Source organism: Macrosteles quadrilineatus, unplaced genomic scaffold (assembly GCF_028750875.1).
Source record: "Macrosteles quadrilineatus isolate MER2022 unplaced genomic scaffold, UCM_ALF_1.0 Scaffold_1__1_contigs__length_201487025, whole genome shotgun sequence".
Classification (NCBI taxonomy): Eukaryota; Metazoa; Arthropoda; class Insecta; order Hemiptera; family Cicadellidae; genus Macrosteles; species Macrosteles quadrilineatus.
The window spans coordinates 41,183,623-41,210,164 of record NW_026542594.1 but is presented as its reverse complement, the minus strand read 5'-3'; positions in this window follow the sequence as shown (position 1 = coordinate 41,210,164).

Here is a 26,542-nt window from a genome sequence, read left to right as displayed (position 1 = left end):
CGGCCAATTTTAACTAAGCAGAAACACAATGTTTTTATACACAATGAGAACTGTGAAAGTAGGATTGTTTACAGTTATGTTTATGTTTTTAACTGAATAAACAATTGGTGATATTCGCACATTAGGGTGTTTTATTTTTAAGCGTATTTATTATTTATAAACTTATTGAGTGTCTTTTCTCAAAATGTTATACAAATTTATTGTGTTTGTATGTTTGTATTCCCAAAAAAATAATATCTGAGAACAAGAGTAGTCCGTTAATACTTAGTGTATTACTAATCAAGTCAAAGGCTTAGATGGAGGGAACTGATATTATAGATGTGAAAGTTTGGAGTATGCCAATAACGTGCCTGCTTGACCAATTGAGAAATTATTTACATGAATAGAGCCAATATACCACGGGCTTAAAGGACATTGGCAAATTTTATTTTAATACACTCCTAGGGCTCTGCGGCTCTGCTCTTTCGGCTTGCGATGTTTCTAAGTTATTCTTATAATTACTTTTTTGTCGAATTAATATAAACCTCGTGTTTCACAATGTTCATACATAATTTTCATTACATAATAGTTTCATACATCACATATAGAATATGATTATTTTCTTTAGCTCATAAATATATGTCCGAAATGTTGATAAAGCGCCAACGGAACATTGTGAAGCACGGGTATCGCAGCTAGGCGAATATATTTATTTATTCGTTTTTTTTATCCATACAGGGTTGGGCAAAAGTATGGACACCTCCTGTTACATTTTAACAGGTTACGCCAGGAAACTTTTTTCTTAAACCCCAACATTGATATTTTGGGGGCAGCTTAAAAGGTTTAAAAGTAAAGCCTCATTAAATGACACATTATTTTAAAGGCCATCTTAAAAATATCATAGAAATCAATATCCAGCATTAACTTAAAAGGGGTTTCCAAGAAAACTTTCTCAGAATTACCGCAACGAGAAACAAAAAGATACTTCATGATCGGTATGGTACTTTTGCCCGAAACTCCAAAATGGGATATTTGGGAGCAACTCAACATGTTTAAACAGAAAGCCCCATCAAGTGACATATAATTTTTAAGGCCATTAGGTAAACCGAATTTCAGCGAAAACTAGATGGTGTAAAATGGGGTATTCCATTACTGTTACCCACAACAAATTCAATCTTGTGATTTCTTTCTATACTATTTTGTGGAGCTTAAAAGACATAATTTAGCATACTGAAGCATTGTTGTATGTTTTATAGCATTGGGAAAATTAAATCGAAACTGCAAATTTAAAATGTGTATGTTAATTTTAGGCAGAATAAGTAAACTGTTGTACTTTGTTTGCTTATGGATTTATCGTGCCCAAATTTGGTAAATCTATTATTTTATTTTATACTAAGCCCTGAACATTTCACATAAAAAGCACTTCATTGCCTTCCTTGGAGCATCAAACCTACTCATTAATACTAATGCTATTTAAATAGGGAATAAAGATGTAGTTTTTTAAGAAATATTTGATTAAAAGTCCAATCAGGAAAATAGAAATTTTCTTAGTCTTTAAGCTTTCTGTGACAGGGGCATTTAGATATTAAACTACTTCAGTATCAATTTATGATGCATTTACATAATACAAAAATCCAACATTCAACAAACTATAAGGGTAATCACTCACAACATTTCCTTCTGTTGGTTTTGATTACTGATCTACATCACTAATAATTTTGAATACCAGTACATTGTAATATTTCAATACTTTACTTTGCAATTGCGACCATACGAAAGTAGGTAACATTTTAGTTACTGTATTATATTAAGTACCTCTCTGCAAAATGTCAGCTTAATCGGTCCAGTTGTTTTCACGAGATGGAATTTCAGAGTTACACACAAATATCCATACTTTCACATTTATAATATTAGTAAATATAATACAAATATAAATATAATTTCAGTATACGTAGATACCTTTTGAATATAAATACTTTATTTTTTTTGCCAACAATTTGTCTCAGATAAACTTTCTTCGAAACAACTCTTTAGTCCAATGGCAGAAAACTCAATTTTACAACTGAAAGTTTAGTTCCTTTCAAGCAGAAAGTTTATAACTGGACGTGTTAACGTCTTTATTTATACCTTCTTTCTCTATAAATATATTCAAATAGTAAAATGTGTGGAATGATCTAGAACACTTCTTTGGTAATCATTGTTTATTATTATAATATCGTACTATTATTTTTGTGTGTTGGGAATGTTGGGATGAAAAGAGTTTGTACCACGCTTCACAGGGAAGGAGCCTTTATTGTTAACTGAGGACCTGGAATGAGTTTATAAGGTAAAACAGCAATATAAAACTAAAATAATTAGTGAGAACTTTCTTAACGTTACCATTTTTCATTTCAACATCTCAAATATAGTGTGTTAAAGCAGTTAACGTTTATAAAAAATATACCCCTGCCGCAGCAAACCTGCAGACTAAGCGAATTTCAACTTGTCTGATTACATTTTTACAAAAATATTTCCATAAACATGACATATTTATTCCCAATTTAAATGACATTAGATTTAACGAGTGCTTAAGTTTGCTCCTACGGGGAAGGTAAAAAATGTTTCTTGACCATATGTCAATAGTATAAGATGAAATAAATAAATTTACCAAATTTTTTCAACATAATATATCCATAAACAAGTAAACTACAACAGTTTTAATTTTCTCTATAAGAATAACATGGGAATTTTAAATTTCACTATCTTTGAATTTTCTCTGTGACCGTTAGGCGTACAACAGCGCTTCAATATACTAAATTTATTTTTTTAAGCTCTACAAAACGGTTTACAAATTAATATTTTTTTGTTTGTTTTTAGCGTCGTCCACAATATGTTGTTCACGCCACTCGTCCACAATATGTTTACTGGACTCGTATGGTAATCCCGCATTCGGCTTTGTCTCGTACGGCAACGACTACACGCGTCCGGTAATTGCCTATTTTCAGGACTAGTAACGTAATATACCTGAAAGGGAAATCACCTGTCAATTGACCCTGTTGTAGTTTTTAACAAGCCTGCTGCAGTGAGTTTTTGCAGGATCCACACATTAACACTTAATTGTCACACTTGTTGATACGTATTGCCATATCCCATATGTTTTAGGTAAATAAACTGGCTGTTTACGTTTGGCAACCTAAGTACACTGCCCTGCTAAGCACAGTTGTGGTAACTGACATTTTTGGGGAAAATGAGATATGGTTACCATGTGATTCTACACATACTTAGGATCATATAAATAGCCTTAAATGCCGTATATGTTGTTGTATTTATTTATAAAATGCTTATTTTATTTGCCGTATCTGCAGTTTAGGAGTGTTTTACTAAGAGCAGTTGTTGTAACTTACTTTTACTAGGATATTTAAGTTGTATCCAACGACAGATACTACAATTTGTCTTAGGAATGATATGTTACCACAAAATGCTTTAGCAATCCATCAGTTACGACAATTTAGTTTAGCATCATCCCCATTATTGGCCCAGTATTCCTATAAGTGCCGTGTTGTTGGAACAAAGCTTTTGTCTCTTTGAATTGAGGTGACCTATTATTATCAAATAATGAATTTAATTTCCTTTATATTGACATTCCACTTGGTGATATTGATAATAGTATATTTTTGACGGCAACATTTTAACAGAGTTTCTTGTGGACCTATTAAATGATGGACCTTTCTTTATAAGAGGTCATATATTCTGCCAATAATGTAAGCCTAATAAATGAAGCTGTAAGTTAAGTTTTTACAGGCCAATCTGATAAAATAAATTATGACTTGAGTGAAGGGGTTTCTGATTCCGATAATGTAGGATTGATAAATGAAATTGAGATTTTAACAGGTCAATCTGATGATCTTAATGAAGATGTACCTACTTATGGAAATTACTCATAGCAAAAACGTCTCAAAACGTTGGTAACATATTTTTTTACAACCTTGGGCTATAACAAAACCAATGATAGGATTATTCAAGATATGTCTAAGGAAAATGTTGTCTCACCAAAACCTGATGGGAGGAAAGGGTGAGTTCCCCAAAACAAGATTGACAGAACATCGATTGTTGATCCCCAATGACCATAAAAATTGTTTAAAAAATTGTCAAAAGCTGTATTACAATAATTGTTTTACAGCCATTAAAAAGCATTTTGATTTAAACTTCATATTACACAACAATTTTAATATAAGATTGGAACTATCTTAAAATTGTTTAACAAACAGTTTTATGCAGTATACAAAATAAGTTTTAATACGAGTTGTAACTATTTTAAAACAATTTAAAAATTGTTTTATTCTTAGTTTTGTTATAAAGAATTTTAAAACCATTTTCTAAACAATATTTAAATTGTTTACAAAAGTATTTAACAGTTGTTTGTGTAGGCCTAGTTCTTAAAAAACAAGTTTCAACAATTTTAAAATAAAAGTTTTACAATTTTTAAATTGTATTAGATAATAGTTTGTGTAGTTCTTAAAAAACAAGTTTCAACAATGTTGAAATTATTGTTTAATTGGTTTGATTATTTATGTTTGATTACATATGAGGTGTCCTAATCTTAATTAATGGGTTTTATCCCTGTTTTGGCAATTTTTTTAAGTTGCCTGCATTTAATTTGGATTATATATACGAGCTAAATATGTTTTATCATTCATGTTTATATAACAGCTTATAATGCTTTAAATCTTTTGTTTGAAAATAAAATGAAGTAATTGGAAAAGTATTAAAATAAAAAAAATATGTTTATCATTATTGTACAGTTAAAACATGGTAGTTAATTAGTTCTTCTTATAAAGCATTTTTTGGAAAATATAATACAATTGTTTATAATTTTATACCAGTTATGTACATAAAACCATGTGTGTTTTATACCAGTTACCTACATGAATTAACATACATATATGTAGTGTCGTGTGCTTCTATTATAAATACAGTATTGAATTACTTGAATAGGTAAATTCATAATGCATAAGTTATCGACTTTTGTGATAAGTTACCGATAACGTTGTGATAGTTGCGATACTAGATTCAGTGGTAGAACACCTGCTTAAATATAATAATTAATAATAAATACAAATATTTTTTTATATTTTAATTTTCTAACTTATTTGAGAAAACTTTTAGTAAGTAGTTGAACAATTTAAGGGGGAAGATTAATTAATCATATAACAATTATAATAACATCACTTTTTTTTTTTTTTTTTTTTTTTTTTTAAAGAGGTTGGCGGCCTCTTTTAACCTTGCATTTGCCCGTCCACATAGACTAAGCGCCCGTGCGTGGATCGTTTACAGCAAAGCAAGGAGTGAGCCGGTACAGTACAAAGGTGAACTGTACTGATAAAATGTTATCGGCAGTGACCAGGATCCGAACCCACGGCATCGCTGCCCTGGGCCCAAAGTCCGCGACGCTACCGACTGAGCCACCGACTCACTAATGGTATAATTCATATATATTTAAATACCAGTATCCTCTCCAACTCCCAGAATAACAATTCAACAACTTGTTGCCAAAACAGAATCATAGTATCAAAAATATTTCAATCCAGAAATTTTATTTATTTTGGGAACCTTATATTTTGTTGCATTTGAAACAATAACCATGATTTTGCTAGACCAGTTCGTGGCATCTGCAGAGATACCACATATTGGCTTAGGAAAATTAAGTTGCCACTATATGGCCAAGCATATTTGATTGTAATTGATAAGAACAAAAGCATTATCTAATTTCTTAAGTATTTAGAATGTTTTAATGTTGAAAATAATTTTGGAAAAAGATTTAGCGTTAAAAAATACATAAGATGAGACCAAAAAAATGTTTTAAAGTCAATTTTTGACTGTAGGGCATAGTTTTAAATATACTTCCCTTATTTTCTCAATTTTACTCTGATGTCAGTTACCACAACTGTGCTTAGCAGGGCAGTACAACTATCCACCACTGTGACGTAGTGTTGAGCTACCCGCGCTGCAGCGTGGCCTTCCTTATCTAGTGAGGCCTTGACTCAACATACCAACTACAGTAATAACTTTTTAAAACTGAAACATTATTAGCAAACTTTTCAAATTGGCACTTAAGTTTTTTAGTAATTAGTTTAAATTGTGTCATAAAAGTAGCTCATTTGTCATAATCATAATCTACCTTGAGCTATAAAACCTACTATGAATACAAATTATGTTTTGTTAAGGTTTGAAACGTAGAGACCAATGAATGCACAGGACAAAAACGTCGGCATTCAAACAGCAGTTTTGAGTTTTTCAGATGTTAAACCCACTTTCTGTTGTAGCTGAAAAGTAAATTACCTTCGTGGGGTTTAAACTTTTCTCAATAGAAACCACAGCATTCACTTCTTGAATGGAGACAAAAACGTGCACATTTTAAAGCGGGGTCTTCTTTTACCTTTTTAAACCATTATTGTTACATTTCAAAGGTTGTTGTGTATTAAATATATTGAAGGAGACGTAAGGTAAGAGATAAAGGTATATTTTTAAGAATTCGAAATCCTTGAAATAACTTTTAATATTTTACTTTAATTTGTGATAATATGAAATAATTGAGCCAAGGATATTAATACAGGTATATATTTTTATCCACTTCTTAGCACCCACAATAAATGCACTCTTTTATGCATTAGTATAATACCCCCGCTTCAGCAAATCTGCAGATCAAGCGAATTTTCATTAGCCTGTAAAAATATTAAACCCATTAACTTCATTAAACCCTTTATGGGAAATTCACTGAAAACTGGTAAAAAACCCGTGTCGGTTCTACAATCATAACTATAAACTCATACATACTCATGCAAGTATAGTTAATTGTATTAATAGGACAGATACCTGGTTCTTTGTCAGTTTTCATAATAATATGCATACAGATTAATGTTAACGAGCTGTTGGCCCGTCCTACGTACGGGATTGAGAAGTCAACTAAAACTGAAGTTGTATCAATATTTCCATTTCTAATCCAAGCAAAGTTCAAGTGGTTTAACATTTCCTGTAATTAAATGGTGTCAAGATGAATTAAAACATGTAAACATTGTTATTTTCCTATTCTTTCCTCAAAAAGTCGTTCAGAAATATAATTTGCACAAGCTTTCCTTTGGGGACTCGGGGGCAGAGCCTCAGTTTGTATACATCAGTGGTTATAGAATCTTACTTATTTTCTATAATCAACGACAAAATCACAGAATAATAAACTAACCTGACAGTTCTAAAGAACATTTTTTTATTCAACCAGCTGTTAGTTAAAACAAAATATATTGCACTAAAACAAATTTAAATTTTGAAGATTGCTCTAAAAAATAAATTAGAACATCTATCATTATACCATCTATGTTTAAATAATCTGTCATCCTCTTACCAAATAAATGAACGTATCAATGATTATAGCATTACACATAGTATGAATAAGTCAACCCTACGTATGTAATTTCATTTTTATCCAAATGCTGAATTTGTGTTGCGAACGCTGATTGTTTACAGCTGTTACGTTGAGCAAATGGTATTAAGGGGGTTCCCTACCTCGAACTGTTTTCAATTTTCTGCAACCCTAGTGAGTTTAGTTGGAACTACAAGACGACAAAATATTCCCTAGGATTGCTGTCTGCCGGTCCATTTAACATTATTGTGGTCCCTCCGCGAGACAGTAGTTTCGATAAAGGCCGCTAGAGTCCGTCAGAATCATAGCACTTATCGCCGTGCAAGGTTTTACGCGGTTTCATTTTGCACATACAAAAAATAATCTTTTCTTGAAACTAAAAGTGACTTGATATTTTTAGTTAAATTTCGCACTAATATTGCTTTATTAAAAATCGATAATTTCATAAAAAGATATTATTATTTAACTGTAAAGTTCACTAACTTTGACAAGTCGTTGCCCTTGATTGCGTAAGCATAGACATTTTTTAAAAAGCAAACTTAGTAGAACCACTCTTTATGTACAAAATGGTGTTTGGTTCACAATTTAAATGTTAAAACTAGAATCGCTATATGATACCGCGCGAAGCGGTTTTCTGACGTTTTTCGGTGGGGGTAGGGAACCCTCTTAATAGCAAAAGCTTGTCTAGAATGTTTACGTCGGCTGCTAGACTTTTTAAAAATTAAAACTTAATTTATAAAAAAACTGGGACCCTAAGCTAAAATTATGGCTTCGACATTCCCTAGTTCTCAAAATTATCTTTCTTTCAAAACAAAAATCATGAAAATCCGTCAAGTAGTTGATTCAGAATCGTGAAATAAAAAAAACCCCTGTCACGTTTTAATATAATAGACGAGCTGGTGGCCCGTCCTACGTACGGGAATCAAGTTGTAAACTAAAACGGAATAATTCAGAACATCTAGTTTACACGCATAGACACAAATTCTGGCAGTTTTAATGGGGAAGATCACCTTATAAACAAATGTAACTTGACCACCTATTTATTCCATTCGAATATAGACCTAAAATATGGCGATATGCATTTTAAATCCGATAACTTTACCATAAAACAGCATTTGTGTCGATTTGAAAAATCTTGAAGTGAGATTGGCGACCGATTCACACTGGTTTTGAGTAGAGTAGTTACATGCCACCTCCAATTGCATACTGTACTACTTATGTACTTACCGTACCTTATCTTACCTCCGTGACCACTGAAACCTTTATGAGGATTCTCTTCTATCACCTGCCTTAGATCAGAAAACTTAGATCAGAGTCTGAGGATGCATTTCATAACTTGATATTTCCCGTCTATCGTGTGGTACTCCTTGGAATATACTTTTTAAAAGTTTATGCACAGTCTGTCCATCCAAGCTTTACCTACTTCTGGAAAGCATCCCTATATTTGGGTGTTAACACATTTCCCTTAGCTCTCTGTTCTTTTTTATTTCAACCTCCGGGCCGTTATCTTGAACTGGTCTGTGTATTTTCTCTGCACTTTATTATCTAACCCAGCATTAAGGTTTTTCGGTTCTTTGGTCAGTGCCCAAGTTTCTGAATCATCGGCACTGCGGGGATAGTTGGTATGGTATGAGTCGACTTTGGTTTCTGCTGCACCCTGCAGTTTATTTGACAGTTTTATAGAGACCTACTACACCGATTGACGCTTTCATTACTAACCAAAATTGTAGTATGCCGACATACTCACATTCAAACATACAGAAAACGAAGTATCAACACGTAAACCACTTATATCTTAAACAATTAAGCGATAACTGCTGAAAAAATATTTCCCAAATATGAGTTGAAATTTGCAATGCATAAACTAAATACTTACACAGATTGCATTTACGACAAAACTTGATTAAATGCAAGTGTTTGAGATGTTTAGTTCAAAATAATACATTTCCTGATAACGCATATCCTTCACGGTAGGGGAAAACTACCTACATTTTAAAGTGAAATAGTATGTAGGCAAACACCAACGAACAATATTTTTGTAAACAAACAACTCGTAACATAAATATTTTAATGCCAGTTATAAACCAGCTGTTAGTTAAACCAGCGTTTAAAATACTTTAAATTGCTAGCGTCGGCTGCTAGACTTTTAAAAAATTAAAACTTAATTTCAAAAAAACTGAAACCCTAAACTAAAATTATGGCTTCGACATTCCCTAGTTCTCAAAATTATCTTTCTTTCAAAACAAAAATCATGAAAATCCGTCAAGTGGTTGATTCAGAATCGTGAAATGAAAAAACCCTGTTTCGTTTTAATATTATAGATAGATGAGTTTATTAAAGTTACTATGGCAGTTTATTGTAGCAATTTTCAATATAGATTACTTGTCCACATGAAAAAGTTTGTTAGGTAAATTGAGAGTGAATGAATGTCTACTGAAAACGAATTGACTTAATTAATCGTAGGAAAACTGAAAATATTCTAAGGTTTATTGGTTTTATTTGTATAATCTCTCGAACACATCAAACACCTCGAGCAATGCTCGGTCCCCTGGTACTATTATTTAATGTTTTGATAAGTATTTAATATTGAAAAGTACTGTAAAATACTCTTAACTGTATTTACCAAGACCAAAGTGTCTTTATTTTTATAAAGTCACAGTTATTTTGATCCATTGTTTCGTTTTCCATATAAATACAAATTTGAAATTAAGAAGCCTTAAGTTATCTGTTAAGCAGTGCCTCTGTTGGAACTTTTAAATCGTGATTGTATATGAAGATAACTGTTATAGGTAAGTAAACAGCCCAAAGAATAATTAGTAAAGAAAAGATTCAAATTTAATTACACTTCATTACTTTTGTTGGTTGTTTTGATGGACTTATTAGCGTACTTAATCGGTGTACTGATAGATTGAAACATTATATCGTCAAACCTACAACATTAACAATTCAATACTTGAACTCAGTTAATCAGTCGTTTGAACATCCCCAATTCCACAAGAGATATCATTAAGTTTATAAACATGGTTGTCTAAGTGAGGCTACCGAACCATAAAACACCACGACCAACAAGGTAAAATTCGAGCAATGCTTAAGTTGTAACCGATTTCTTTACCGAGTCATCAAAAGAATCCTCTGGGGACCAATCAGTCGAATCCAATCACAATCAGACGACCGAGACGTGCAGAAAATGTTCATCTCCGACAAATCTTCTCCCTCCGTACTATACTGTTATGGCTGTAAAAGGTTGATATTTATAAACCATCATTTCTGTTGCTCTTTTGAAGTTTATTTAATGTACACAGGGTGGTCGCGAATAAGCGTTAAACTTTTTATTGCGTATAAGAGGAGCATAAATGGAACTCGTAAACGTGGTTTAAACACATATATCTCATACACACCCCCAGAGATGAGTTGTTTTACGTTTTTTGAAAACGGTTGACATAGGTACTTGCAAAAGTGTTGAATTTTTCAGGTTATTTTAAAACTTTCATCAAAATTTAACAGTACCATCGCATTCTCCACAAAGCTTTGTATAAAAATACATGTACTTCAACTTGCCTAAATCTGCATAGCTACTTATTAAATTGGAAAAAAGAAAAAAAAAATTTGTGTTTAAAAAATATTAAAAAATACGTAAACATAAAACTAAAAAAAAGGTTTTAAAGGGCAGCAGACTGGGACGGGTGGCGTCGTCCTGTAATCCAGCTACTAGGAGGTCACGAATTGTGGATATTTATAGGCATACACTGTGGATGCGATACTCCCTCGTGTGGATTAACGTCCGCACGAGTGAGTACTACGACTATCCGCAGTACTATCCTGATAATTAGACCAATTCGTATATACCAAGGAAAAATGTGGTTCGGATCCCACTATAAACTGTAGGTCCCTTAGTTGCCATTAGCTGTTTGGGCTATTAATTAACAGCTGTGTCTAAGGAATGTCGGCCTTAGTCACTAACAAGACTACAAGATCGCGCCACTCATTCTACACTCATCTCCATTCATACTTGGCTTAAAATACCTACTATGTATGGTCGCCATTTCAATAAAAAGTATTAAAGTATTAAAGTATTTAAAAACTGATCCATAAACTAAGCTTTCAAACAATACCATAAATCGTAATATTTTATCCCAATCCAAAACATTTTTCACTACTGTAGTGTCGTAATAATGTTTTTTAGATTATTTAAAATAGCACCATCCAAACGGATTTTGAAATACATTTTTTGGCAATACTTTTAAACTGGGTCAATTAACTCAGCTATAAGGCCAATCTTATACCAATTCAAGTAAGATATGTATGATATGAAATTAAAAATTAATCATAATCCATTTTGTAGTAGAGAAATTTGTTTTATTATTTACAGTTCAGCCATGACATGAAACTAAAAAAATTACTTAGTCGTTTTCTCGTATTTACACTACTGCATACTTCACTAAAACGACAAGGCTGTGCCCTATTAAACCTTGAAAAAACAAGATACAAATATTTGATAAACTTCAACTTAATAACTAAATAAAAATAGCCTTAAAATATTTTAAAATGAAAATATTACAGTAGTTGAGGATTAAATTGAACACATAAGAAAAATTATTTAGTTCCAGGTAATACTAATTTTAAATATTTTGGATAGATTGTACGGACATTTGATCAAATTTAAATTAAAAAATAAAAGTTAGCCCTTAAAAATATGGAAAAATTAAATAATGGATTAAAATAAACAAATTAATATATGAAATACGGTACACAATTGATTTTGGGGATAATATAAATTTTCAAATCTGTCGGGGAGGTGAAAAATTGTGTGAATATTTAAAACAAGAGAGGAGCTCGGCAATCACTTAAGAAAATTTTCGAATTGATGGCCATTCTGTCTAATACAGGCTCTGGCTCTCTTTCTCATAGATTGAACAGGTACGCTATGGCTCATCTTTCCCCTGACCACTTCTGCTGCTCCAATGATCCTGTTCAAAAGTTCTTCTTCAGTGTTTACAGGGTTGGGTAGACGACGGATTTCATAAACCCCCAAACAAAACAATCCATAGGGTTAAGATCCGGAGATCTGGTAGGCCAAGAAACAGGTTCTCCTCGTCCGATTCAAGTGGGGAAGTTGAAGTGAAGCCATTCTCTCACTTGATTGGTGAAATGAGGCGGAGCTCCGTCTTGTTGGAAGATAATTTCGTGGGCCAATAGCATCCAGAATTTGAGGGAAATTATTCTGTAGGAAGTCGAGGTAGACATCTCCGTTTAAATTACCCTGAAAAAATGTGAGGGCCTAATAATCCATCCCCTACCACTGCTGCCCTTACGTTTATCGGAAATCTGTTTTGGAAGGACATCTCCCTTAGTGTGTTTGGGGTTTCTGTTTTCCACATATGCATGTTGTGGAAGTTAAACACGCTTTGTATAGTAAACAGAGCCTTATCTGTCTACAAAATCTTCTTGAAAAAGTGATTTTGTTCGATATCACAGTTCAGGAGGTATCGACAGAAGTCCACCCTAGGGACGTAATCGTTAGACTCAAGGCCTTGAACCTTAGTGAAGTACTGAAGTGATAGGGATGAAAGTTATTTTTCTGCAACACCTTCAAGAAAGTTGTTTCACATACACCAGTAGCCCTAGCAATATTCCTACTGCTGATCTCCGGCTTTTCATCCACGCGCTCCAGGATATCTTTCTCCACGTAGACTTCCATCCGTGCTCCGCCCTCAGGTTTCTCTCGATTCACAGTTCCCCGTTCTGCTAGATGCTGATGAAGTCTGGCGAATACTTGCGTACTCGGGACTCGCTGATCAGGATAGCGAAGAGAGTACTCTCGTTGAGTCTCACTTGAGTTAGCGTTGCAAGAACCACACAAGAAATGTATTTCTGCAAATTCTTATTTGGAAAACATGCTGTGACCACTTTTAAAAACCACTCAAAATCGTCTTATGTAGATCAACATTGTGATTTATACACAACGGAGAAACCCCATATCATTGTTGGGGCCACCAGCTGTTCATTATAATTTAATAATAATGAACAATTTAAAAATAGTTGTTTAGCCTCCGGATTACTGTATTATACTTAAAATGGTTTAAAATACCTGCATATAGTAATCCTTTGTTGCTGATTTAGGCAACTAGTTTCGGTTCTTGTTTAGAACCATCTTCAGGCCTCAAGGTGTCAAGTGATCACTTCATTCGAAGGTCGTTAGCAGAGTTCAACGACCTTCGAATGAAGTGATCACTTGACACCTTGAGGCCTGAAGATGGTTCTAAACAAGAACCGAAACTAGTTGCCTAAATCAGCAACAAAGGATTACTATATGCAGGTATTTTAAACCATTTTAAGAATAATGAACAAGGTTGTAATATCTATATATTTACGCTACATGAAACTTTGTCAGTTGAACTCCTCCACCATTTCTTAACCATTTTTATCCATTGACGTCTCATTGGAAAGAGCGTGTCACGTAGATTTGCAAACTGGCCTTACATTTTTGAAAACGTCCCTTGGGCTCTGCCCCAGTTGCTTTGAAAGTTCCCATGTTATCCTTATGGAGAACTTAATTGTTTACATTTTGATCAGGTGTATAATTTAATTGCTGTTATTTATTGAGCGGAGCGAGCGAAGCGAGCGAAGCTCTTATACGTCGACTTTTATGCATTTCGTAATACGCAAACTCCTCCTAGACGGCTGAATCAATCGTTTTCAAATTTTGCATGGTGATAAAGACCATATCGGTGAGTGCCAACATCTATATGGCGTTAAAAAAGTCTCTCAGGAATCCGTAGAAAAATGAAACTGAAAATCACATTTTCTTAACATTAGTCTTATGGGTTGCTAGGTAACCATGTTGGCTGAATTAAATAACAAGTAAAAAGTAAACAAAAGATTTGAAGTTTTAGCATGTGTTCATAATAAGCCAACTACCCACAGTATACTAGGAAATTACAAATACAGTACAAAAGGAAAAACATCACTTGTTAATATTGAGCAAAGATTATACTTAAGATTACTCGATACATTGTAGTCAAGGGTAGCAGTGCGAAGTCTAGGATCTGTTTATGACGAATACATTAAGGTATCTGCAATCCTAAAATGCTATGGGAAGGGAAGGAAACAGGTCCGTGACGTAGGAAGTAGTGAAGGAAGTAGTAAAGGCAATCATAAAATGCTATGGGAATAGAGGGAAACAGGTCCGTGACGTAGGAAGTGATATGAAGGAAGTAGTAAATGCGAGCAGTCCGGAGTGTGGGGACTGTTTATGACGATAAGATTAGGGTATCTGCAATCCTAAAATGCTATGGGAAGGGAGGAAAACAGGTCCGCGACGTAGGAAGTGGTGAAGGAAGTAGTAAATGCGAGCAGTCCGGAGTGTGGGGACTGTTTATGACGATAAGATTAGGGTATCTGCAATCCTAAAATGCTATGGGAAGGGAGGGAAACAGGTCCGCGACGTAGGAAGTGGTGAAGGAAGTAGTCAAGGCGAGCTGTCCGGAGTGTTGGAACTATTATGACGATTAGATAAGGGTATGGGCAATCAAAAATGCTATGGGAAAGGGAGGGAAACAGGCCCGTGACGTAGGAAGTGGTGAAGGAAGTAGTCAAAGCGAGCTGTCCGGAGTGTGGGAACTGTTTATGACGATAAGATAAGGGTATGGGCAATCCTAAAATGCTATGGGAAGGGAGGGAAAGAGGTCCGCGACGTAAGAAGTGGTGAAGGAAGTAGTCAAGGCGAGCTGTCAGGAGTGAGGGAACTGTTTATGGCGATTAGATAAGGGTATGGGCAATCCTAAAACGCTATGGGAAGGGAGGGAAACAGGTCCGTGACGTAAGAAGTGGTGAAGGAAGTAGTCAAGGCGAGCTGTCTGGAGCGTGGGAACTGTTTATGATGATTAGATTAAGGTATTTGCAATCCTAAAATGCTATGGAAAGGGAGGAAAATAGGTCCGCGACGTAGGAAGTGGTGAAGGAAGTAGTCTAGGCGAGTTGTCCGGAGTGTTGGAAATGTTTATGACAATTAGATTAAGGTATCAGCAAACCTAAAATGCTACGGGAAGGGAGGAAAACAGGTCCGCGACGTAGGAAGTGATGAAGGAAGTAGTCAAGGTGAGCTGTCCGGAGTGTGGGAACTGTTTATGACGATTAGATAAAGGTATTTGCAATCCTAAAATGCTATGGGAAGGGAGGGAAACAGGTCCGCGACGTAGGAAGTGGTGAAGGAAGTAGTCAAGGCGAGTAGTCCGGAGTGTGGGAACTGTTTATGACGATTAGAGTAAGGTATCTGCAATCTTTAAATGCAATGGAATGGAGGGAAACAGGTCCATGACGTAGGAAATTGTGTAGGATGTAGATGTGTGGATTTATGTATCTCCAATACTACGGTACTTTCAGAGTGAACTAATGATTTTCCCCGAGCAAAGCTCGGTCCCCAGGTACTATAATCAAATGACGACACTAGCTTGAGGTTCGTGACGTATGAAGAGGTCAAGGAAGTAGTAAAGGTGAACAGTCTGGAGTGTGGAAACTGTTTATGACGATTAGATTAGGTTATCTGCAATCCTAAAATGCTATGGGAAGGGAGGAAAACAGGTCCGCGACGTAGGAAGTGGTGAAGGAAGTAGTCAAGGCGAGTAGTCCGGAGTGCGGGAACTGTTTATGATGATTAGATTAAGGTATCTGCAATCTTTAAGTGCAATGGGAAGGGAGGGAAACAGGTCCGCGACGTAGGAAGTGGTGAAGGAAGTAGTCAAGGCGAGCTGTCCGGAGTGTTGGAACTATTATGACGATTAGATAAGGGTATGGGCAATCAAAAATGCTATGGGAAAGGGATGGAAACAGGTCCGCGACGTAGGAAGTGGTGAAGGAAGTAGTCAAGGCGAGTAGTCCGGAGTGTGGGAACTGTTTATGACGATTAGATTAAGGTATCTGCAATCTTTAAATGCAATGGAATGGAGGGAAACAGGTCCATGACGTAGGAAATTGTGTAGGATGTAGATGTGTGGATTTATGTATCTCCAATACTACGGTGCTTTCAGAGTGAACTAATGATTTTCCCCGAGCAAAGCTCGGTCCCCAGGTACTATAATCAAATGACGACACTAGCTTGAGGTTCGTGACGTATGAAGAGGTCAAGGAAGTAGTAAAGGTGAACAGTCTGGAGTGTGGAAACTGTTTATGACGATTAGATTAGGGTATCTGCAATCCTAAAATGCTATGGGAAGGGAGGAAAACAGGTCCGCGACGTAGAAAGTGGTGAAGGAAGTAGTCAAGGCGAGTAGTCCGGAGTGCGGGAACTGTTTATGACGATTAGATTAAGGTATCTGCAATCTGTAAGTGCAATGGGAAGGGAGGGAAACAGGTCCGCGACGTAGGAAGTGGTGAAGGAAGTAGTCAAGGCGAGCTGTCCGGAGTGTTGGAACTATTATGACGATTAGATAAGGGTATGGGTAATCAAAAATGCTATGGGAAAGGGAGGGAAACAGGCCCGTGACGTAGGAAGTGGTGAAGGAAGTAGTCAAAGCGAGCTGTCCGGAGTGTGGGAACTGTTTATGATGATAAGATAAGGGTATCTGCAATCCTAAAATGCTATGGGAAGGGAGGAAAAATGGTCCGCGATGTGGGAAGTGGCGAAGGAAGTAGTAAAGGCGAGCTGTTCGGAGTGTGGGATCTGTTTATGACGATTAGATTCAGGTATCTGCAATCTTAAAATGCTATGGGAAGAGAGGGAAACAGATCCGCGACGTAGGAACAGGTGAAAGAAGTAGTAAGGTGAGCAGTGTGGAGTGTGGGAACTGGAAACCGTTTGTAGCAGTTCGATTAATGTAACTGCAATGCTGAAATGCTATGAGAAGGGATGGAAGCATGCCCAAGACATAGGAAATTGTGAAAGAAGTAGTAAAGTCTAGCAGTACGGACAGTGGGGATGTTTGTTGCAATTAGATTAACGTATCTAAAATACTAAAATGCTATGGAAAGCGATGAATACAGGTCCACGACGTAAGTGGTGAAGGAAGTAGTAAAGGCTGGCAGTGCAGAGTGGGGGAACCGTTTGAGCAGATGGATAAGTGAATTTGTAATACTTAAATGCTATGAGAAAGGAAGGAAACAGGCCAATGACGTAGTAAATGGTGAAGGAAGTAGTAAGGTTAACAGCGCAGAGTGTGGGAACTGTCTTTGGCAATTACATTAATGTATCTGCAATCCTAAAATGCTATGGGAAGAGAGGGAAACAGGTCCACGACGTAGGGTGTGGTGAAGGAAGTAGTAAATGTGAGCAGTGTTGAGTTTGAGAATGGATTAATGTATCTGCAATGCTAAAATGCTACGGGAAGAGACTGTAGACTGTAATATGTTAAAAATGATTACGAAGCACAAATCGATACATATTTTCGATACATGCAATCGTTTACAATCGAAATTTACAACTGAGTTGACAACAGCTGATTTTTACTCCATAGAGGCTAAAAACGATTTTTACTCCCTAAATATTAAAAATGCTACTTTAGACCCGCAGCGCATTCATGAAAAAATACTGTTTTTACTGCAGTAAGACAAAAACAATATAATATGAAACCTTGATGACTCCGCTCAATTTTGTGGATGCCTCTGCGAACGCCACCTAGTTTTTAAATTCAATGAAACGCATTGAGTACATTTATTTACTATTTGAGTTTGTGTAAACATAACTCCCAAGACGGACCGTGTTAGTATGGTTGTATCTTAAATTTGTGTATTTATTGTTGTTTTGTGTCGCTATGACGGATCGTTTTAGCATAATTGTAACTTAAATTTGTGCGTTTATCGTTGTTTTGTGTAGCTATAATTGGTTTATTTGTTGTTTTTTTTTTTAAATGCCTCTGACACGAAGACAACGAAACATAGACAGGAGGCGTAATCGTGAGGCTTAACTCATCACAGTCAGCACCTGACCCTGGACAATCTCAACTATTAGGTTACAAATGCGCCCTAATACTACCCCAAAACGACTTTTCGTTCTCAATTGGCCCTCTATCAATGACCTGTGTTGCATGTACAGCGAGGCATTTTGAGAAGGAGAAACCCGGCTGGAATGCTTTAGGTTTATCAATCAACGAAGATAAACATGGTCTGAGTTACACACCGGTAATCTTTGAGCTGACTCTTTTAATCCCATTGTAAATATGACTGTTATTCGTTTTGAAATAACTCATGTAATACTTTGCAATTGCTCGAATTCGAGCAACATGTACACTAGATATAAATTAAACTGTTTTTAATAGTAAAATGTTTTGAATAACTTGTGTTTTACGCCATTCAAACTTGAATAGTGGACATTTATTGGGATCAAATATTACGTTTTATGGTATTGTTTGAAATCTTAGATTATGGATCAGTTTTTAAAAGTATTTGCTGCTCTTTAAACTTTTTTTTTAAAGTTTTATGTTTACGTATTTTAAATATTTTTTTGAAAAACACAAATTTTTATTTCTTTTCAATTTAATAAGTAGCTATGCAGATTTAGGCAAGTTGAAGTACATGTATTTTTATACAAAGTTTTGTGGAGAATTCGATGGTACTGTTAAATGTTGATGAATGTTTTAAAATAACCCGAAAAATGAAACATTTGTTTTATTTTTGCTCATTAATACCAATTTAAATATTTTTTAAATTTGCCATAGACGAGTTAAAAGTATTCCTTGTGATACTAATCGCGGTAGGAGTAATTACCGAGTTACGCTGGCTTATGTGAACATAACTTTGTGGTAAGTGGAGTCATTATAGTAGTTCCTTGTGTGAGGCCCTCGAACACGTTATTACACAAATGTGCGTTGCATGATTACAAGACTAGTAAGTTCAATCCAAGTTCAGCTTGGATGTGTCAACACATGTTTAAGCTTCAACTACTTGACTTACACTTGCTCCGAGTTATATTTCTCATTTACAGTTAGTAGTTGCATTTAGATCTTTCAAATGCGGGCTCATAACTTTGCTCTTCATAAAATACATGGCAGATTCGAGAGGAAATATTCGGAATAAATTGACTTTTCCCAAATAAGAATTCATAGCCACGTAGCTTATCTACGAAAATCATAATATTTTAGTGAATTAGGAAAGCAATGTTTTAAAAATACTAGCTGTCAGCCCCGCAACATCCTACGCACATAATACGCACGGGAATATTTTGTCTTTTAAAACTGCATTTAATACAGAACAGTTGGGTTTTGTTAGCATTGTTAATTTATTGATTAAGACAAATACCCCCGCCACAGCAAACCTGCAGACTAAGTGAATTTCCATTTACCTGGCTGGATATCTATTAAAATATTCCCTAAAAATGTTCAGATTTATTTTCTATTTAAATAAAAATAGTTTTAGTAAATTCTTAGGTTTGTTGCTACAGGGAAGATATTGAGGTGTGTTTTTATTGCAGTGTTGATAGCTTAGTATGAAATAATCAAAATTTCAAAAATTGGTTAAAATATATACATAAACAAACAAGCTAAAAACGTTTATTTATTCTCCATAAAAATAATATGGGAATTTAAAATTATAATTTTATATTTATCTCCGTAACCGTTGGGCATACAACAACGCTTCACTGTACAAATGTATTTATTTTTTTTAAGCTCTACAATATGGTTTGGAGAGAAATTAAGAAATTTAGTGTTTTTGGGGTAAAAAATGGGGGGAAATCAATTTTTACCCCATAAAACCCCCATAAACCCCATTCCCATAGACCGATTATACTGGTTCGCGAACTCGTTCGAATAAACGTAGGTTTACACGTTTGTACCAAATGTGTATCATAATCGTACCATTTTTGCTCTAGTTATCGCGCCAAAGGACACACACACACACATAAGCATTATATATATATATATATATAAATATATACAGGGTGTCCCGTAACTCTCTTGACAAATCTATATAGCGTTATTGCTTAGGTCAAGACAAACACATTTCACCATAGGAACATGGGTCTGTGGTGCCTAGTTTACCGTCTGTCTGTATTTATGTGTTTTTCACAAACAAATTAATAACTCCTACACGGTTTGAGATACAGCGTTGAGATTTCCCAAACTTTTTTTATCTTATTAAGACCTATTATTGTTTAAAATTTTCCTAAAGCAACATAAATCGTTTCAAAATGGCGGCTATTTAAAATATTTGATGCCAAAATTCACGATAACCGTTAACTTTACAAAAAAATTTCACGAGTCAAAAAGTTAGTAAATGTCATGCAGTTTTTAATGATACCTTATTTGTTAAGAATTTGTAGAAAGGATGAATAATAACAGAGAAAGGATAAATAATAACAGAGAAATGTGTTCTTTCTGTAACGCATAACCACTTTTCTCCATTTAAACAATCCTCCTTTTACCTTTAAAATCAATTCAGACGAATGAAAATTCCCTTAGTCGGCAGATCAGCTGCGGCGGGGGTATTTTTTCATGCGAAACGGTCATACATTTTGTGCACTCACCATATATTTTTGTAATATTATGTTTTTGAATAAATGAGTGTTTTAATTTTGTAAGTATAAGGTTGATTGTTTTGATGAGACTATGCTGGTTTTTCTGATATTTCTATCCTACGTTCTCGGTTTGTACTATGTTAAAAATGTTGTCTTCAACCTCTTAATATTATACATTTTTATTAATATAAATTTGTAAATGTAATTTTTGTTCCTTCGTTAATTTTATGTCGAAGATAGTAACAATTTCATTATAATTTTTGTATCCACGGTTATTTATTACAGATTATATGTTCTTTTAATAATAATTTTGCGTTTTGCTTTTCTTCACTTTTATGGCTTACTTTGAACATATCTTTCTGTTTGCCTAATTTAGTGTAGAACAAGAGGTTGTACCCGCGAATTCACGGGTGTATAGAATCCACCATTAAATTAATTTAATAAACTTCGACTTTATATTTCATTTAAAGGGCCCAAGTTTGAGAAATTCTCATCTTAAAGGATGTTAAAAGCAGTGGAACCTTCATACCTTACGTCCTGAGGTGGCCGATGTGGGTACGGTTTTACCTGAACTCGCCGCTCTCCTCCACGTCTTTAATACTTTAATACTTTACAATGAAATGGCAACCTGTTCAAGATCAGTGACAACCTCTTGGAACGAACAAAATAACATGGTTTGTTAATCTCATATTCATCGTGTTTCGATCACCTTTAGTCACTCACTTGTATCAAACAGCTAGAAATATCTTCACTGTCCATTCACCACACCTCTTTTAGGAAATCAAAGTAAATGATAAAATAAGTAAAAAAAAATTCAAACAAACAAACTATATTGGCAATTGCATTGGTCAGCTGTTCTTCACTATATTATTCTTCCAAAACATGCAAGGCATAGCCCTTTGGAAATCAGCCTGTGAGGCAGAACCCTTAGGGAGTTCGTCCATATCAATACTTTTCGGCAAATCTAAACACTCTGAGCTTCATTATGATATGCCATATGCCTATATTTTTATTTGGTAAATGGCTTTAACCGTTTACATAAAATTTGATTGTATCACTTTAATAATGTAATAGATGTTAAGTTTATTTTGTATATACCACGCTATTCTTTGGTGTTTGTTGTGTTTGTGTTTGGTTGTGAAAGTTAGTCTATTTTTTGTTGTGAAAGTTAGTCTATTGAATCAATTGAATTGTTTATTTTCCTGTATGAAAATTTGTAGTTCAGTTTTTGAAAAGTTTGCCTATACATTTCGTTAAATTTATTTAGTGCTTAGTGATGATAAAATATATTGTATTTACGTTGGTTTCGTTTTTAAATAAACTAGGCGATCATTTTTTTAAAGTTATTGATAATTTTTTTTAAGTCCATATATACCTAAATTTAAAAGTGACCATTATATTTCAGTACAAGTTTTATTTGATTAAAAGTACGTTATAGTATTTAACAAAGTCGTAGCAAATAGAGAATTCGACTTTCGGAGTTTGAGCTCATTTAGAGAGACTTGTTTTACGACGGCAACCCTTAGAAATCCCTGAGCTGGCTGCGAATAGTCCTTTCAAATGTGCAAAATCTCTTTTGCAGGAAATATTTAATGACTTAAAACATTTCAATTTATAATTATTGCTAATTTACTTTATAAAAGCTTTATTAAAACAAAAGTAGGGAAGCATTATCTTTGTAGATAATCTATTTAAACAATTTAAAACATATATATAGTCTACACCACTGTTGTTTTGGGTCTTTAAAAACGTTATGCATATAGAGGCCACTGTTTATATTCACACCTACACATTTGATAAAGTTAGAAATATTTACACTTTCTAAGCCATCTGAAGAGTGAAATTCTTGAGGTATTACATACAGCATTCCGACTTTTTCATTTAGCTCCATTCGTAAGTTAAGCTCTTATAAGAACTTCAACCACGCTTTGAACTACATGATTGTCTTTTAGATCTGTAATGCAAAACTTTGGATGAATGTTGTATGAAGAAATATTTATACTGTAGCTACTCGATCTATAACTTTCTCAATGAGGTTATAATAATATATTTCGTCACTAGGTTGGAAAGTGACTTTTTCCGGCGTTCTTAAGTTTAACAGAAATGTGGGATAAAGAAAATTGTTGCATTTTGCTTGTTTTATGGATATATGTTGATCAAATTTGGCAAATTTATTTATTTCATCATGTACTACTACTATTTGGTCAAAATAACACTTTCATTCCCCCTGAAGCAGCAAACCGAAGTACTCGCTAAATCTATTGTTATTTAAATGGGGAATAAATACGTCTGGTTTATGGAAATAGTTTAGTAAAAATCTAATCAGACAAATCGGAATTCGCTTAGTCTGCAGGTTTGCTGCGACAGGGGTATTGTCTATTACGATAATAATAATAATAATAATATCTTTATTGCCGTGAAACAAATATAAAATTGCATGGCATCCGTCAACATTTAATATAGGTATAACAAGCGACAGCAAAACAAATAAATACAACAGCATTAAACAGTTAATAATACGAATGATTAAAAAATTACACAGAACTTGTCAATTGATTGATTTAGAACCTCAGAGCAGCCGAACACCATCTACTCATTTGTGTCAAAAAACTCACCCACAGTGTAATATTCTTTATTAATCAGATATCTTTTTAAAATCCGTTTGAACCTTTTTTCGTTCCTTTCTTTCCTTATTTGTTCAGGAAGACTATTCAAAAATCTCACCCCCGTCTGAGAGGGCAAGCTTGAGGCTGCACGGGACCTGTTTTGGGCCAACCTATATTGTTCTCTGCCTCTAGTTGAATACGAGTGAATGTCCTGGCCTTGTGTTAGGCTGCATTTAAATTTGGAAAACGTGGCAGCCTCCAAGATTTACAGAGAGGCAAGAGTAAGCAGGCCTAGCTCCCTGAAGACGGTCCTACAAGACTCTCGCACCTGTAGTTTAGCCACTATTCTGAGTGCTCTCTTTGAAGACGGAACAACCTGTGGAAGTCCGCTTCTGCACATCCACCCCAAATTGCAATTCCATAAGAAAGATGGGGGTAAATAAGGCCAAAGTAGGCCATTAGCAAGACATTTTCTGGACAAAATTTTGAGACGACTCTTAAGGCAAAACAGCCTGAAGATACCCTCGTGCAGACGTTGTCAAGGTGGTTACTCCAAGTGAGCCCCCGGTCAATGGTGATGCCCAGAAACTTAAAAGAATTGACTTGTTCAATTTGTGAGTCATCAATCATGACCGTTACAGTCTCACTTGGTTCACCGTGCCTGTAAAAACGGATGAAATTTGTTTTTTGAGAATTTATTTGCAAATTGATGTTTTCAAAAAATTGAACACATGAATTTAGATCTACAAAAGTTTTGATTTCTAGATTTGGAAGATTGTTGGCACTGCAACAGAGAGTCGTGTCATCAGCATACTGAACCAATTTGCTAGATCCAGATGCTGAAGACAGATCGTTAACGTAAATTAAAAATAAAATTGGACCAAGAATGGATCCCTGCGGGACACCATACTTTAACAGAGTTGGTTTTGAAAGATGATTTGAGACCTGCACCTGTTGAGTTCTGTTTGAAAGGTAAGATTTTATCCAATGCAACGGAACACCTCGAACACCGTAGTGTTCTAATTTTGACAAGAGGATACTGTGGTAGACGCAGTCAAAAGCCTTGGTAAGATCTAGAAAGACACTGAGTGTCGGGTGATGCTTGTCCAGATTCTCAATTACCTTACTGACAAGGCTATGCACTGCATCCACTGAACATTTCCCCCTTCTGAACCCATATTGATCAAATGAAAAAATGTTGTGATGATTGAGGAGTGCTAACAACTGGATCAAGAACAGTTTTTCAAAGATTTTGCTAAGGATGTGTTTGTGTTCATTTTTGTTCATTTGGTGCTAACGATTGTGTTTGTGTTCATTATACAATCGATAGATATCGAGAAATACGTCAAACTATTGTTATATCAATAGTTTTCTTGAATTAATGGGCTTACAGCGCAATAAAGCGATTTCCACGTGTCGTACATCTTCTTAGTTCCATCCTTAGCAAAATTCCATTCGAAAACAATTCAACAATTAACTACTATTAACAATCGTTACAACCCATACTTTCGAAACAACCGATTGCTTACAATTGAGTTAACTCAAGTGGTCATAATGTGCTGCTGACATGATCTAGTCCAGCTGATTTTTCCTCCCTAAACCTAGGTTTTCCTAGCCGCGGAAGCGGAGACTGGACTAAAGATATTTTTACTCCCTAGGGAGTAAAACTGCTACTTTATACCCACAACGCATGTATAAAAAAAAAAACGACAGTTTTTGCTGCAGTATGACAAAATAGTATTTATATCGTACTACATTTACAAGGTAGAACACTCAAAACATGTGGATTAAGAGATACATGATACGAATGGTATGCAAAACCATTTGCAGTGCATTGAGAGAGTGTCTGAATACAAATATCTGGACATCATCTTTGACAACCGTCTAAAATGGAATTGCCATGTAGCATATGTAAGAAATAAGCTGCGCAAAATATATTTGACTTTTTCACGTATCAACAGATTACTTCCCCCCGACTTTATTAAAACTGTGTATTATGCCTATGTACAATCTGTATTGCAATATGGAATTTTATGTTAGGGTACATGTTATCAGACTATTTTAACTAAACTCAAAATAAAAACCGCCGTTATCCCTCAGATCCCAACTTCCACTAAATATTAATGTACGTACAACAAATTAATGACAGAAATGTCTGCTAGAAGTTGACCGTCATAGAATTAGAAATTTTTATCTCAATGCACATATAGCCGCAACGGGTACGCGTCTAATTGTGACCACGACAGATTGACACCACGGCAGATTGGCACCCTTCCTTCAGTTGACGATCAGACGTGTGCGGAAGCCGACAGATTGGAACCCCGAGAGGGGTGGTGCCAATCTGTCGTGGTGACAACCTGACAGCGGCTACAGAGGGTGACAATCAGTCGTAACAGTACCCGACAGATTGGAACCCCGAGAAAGGGAGGATGCCAATCTGTCGTGGTGACAACCTGACAGCGGCTACAGAGGGTGATAATCAGTCGTAACAGTACCCGACAGATTGGAACCCCGAGAAAGGGAGGGTGCCAATCTGTCGTGGTGCTGGTGACAAGCTGTGGTAGTGATATTTCAGGGGATGAACCCTGAAACCCTTCAACAAGGTTCCAATGTGACGCCGGGTGCTAAAACACCATAGCGCCAGTCTGTCGTGGTGCCAACTTGACTGCGACCCCTCACAGTCGTACTTGCTAATTCATAGTGTCAGCGGGAATAATATGAATAATAATAAATGAATAGTAATAAAATGAATATTTATTAATTTATTTTTTATATGCGTGCAGTTTTTAGAAAGTGAGCATAATTGGAAAGCGGATGGCATTAATAATCCACTAAAGACGACGAAGTAATGGTTACGATCCTAAAATCTAACTAAATACATCATTTACTGCTGTATTTATAATCCATATTAACCCAAATATTATGAAATTTGTCTATGTTATTTTTAGCGAATTTCCCATATAGGGAATAAGCTATTACCGTAGTACTCATGGTAAGACCTGGACCCGGGACCGATTTTTTTTTCGTTTTGAGGTCCCTAGAGGCCAAAAACACCATCCGTTCAAATTCATATATATATATACATATATATATATATATATATATATATATATATATATG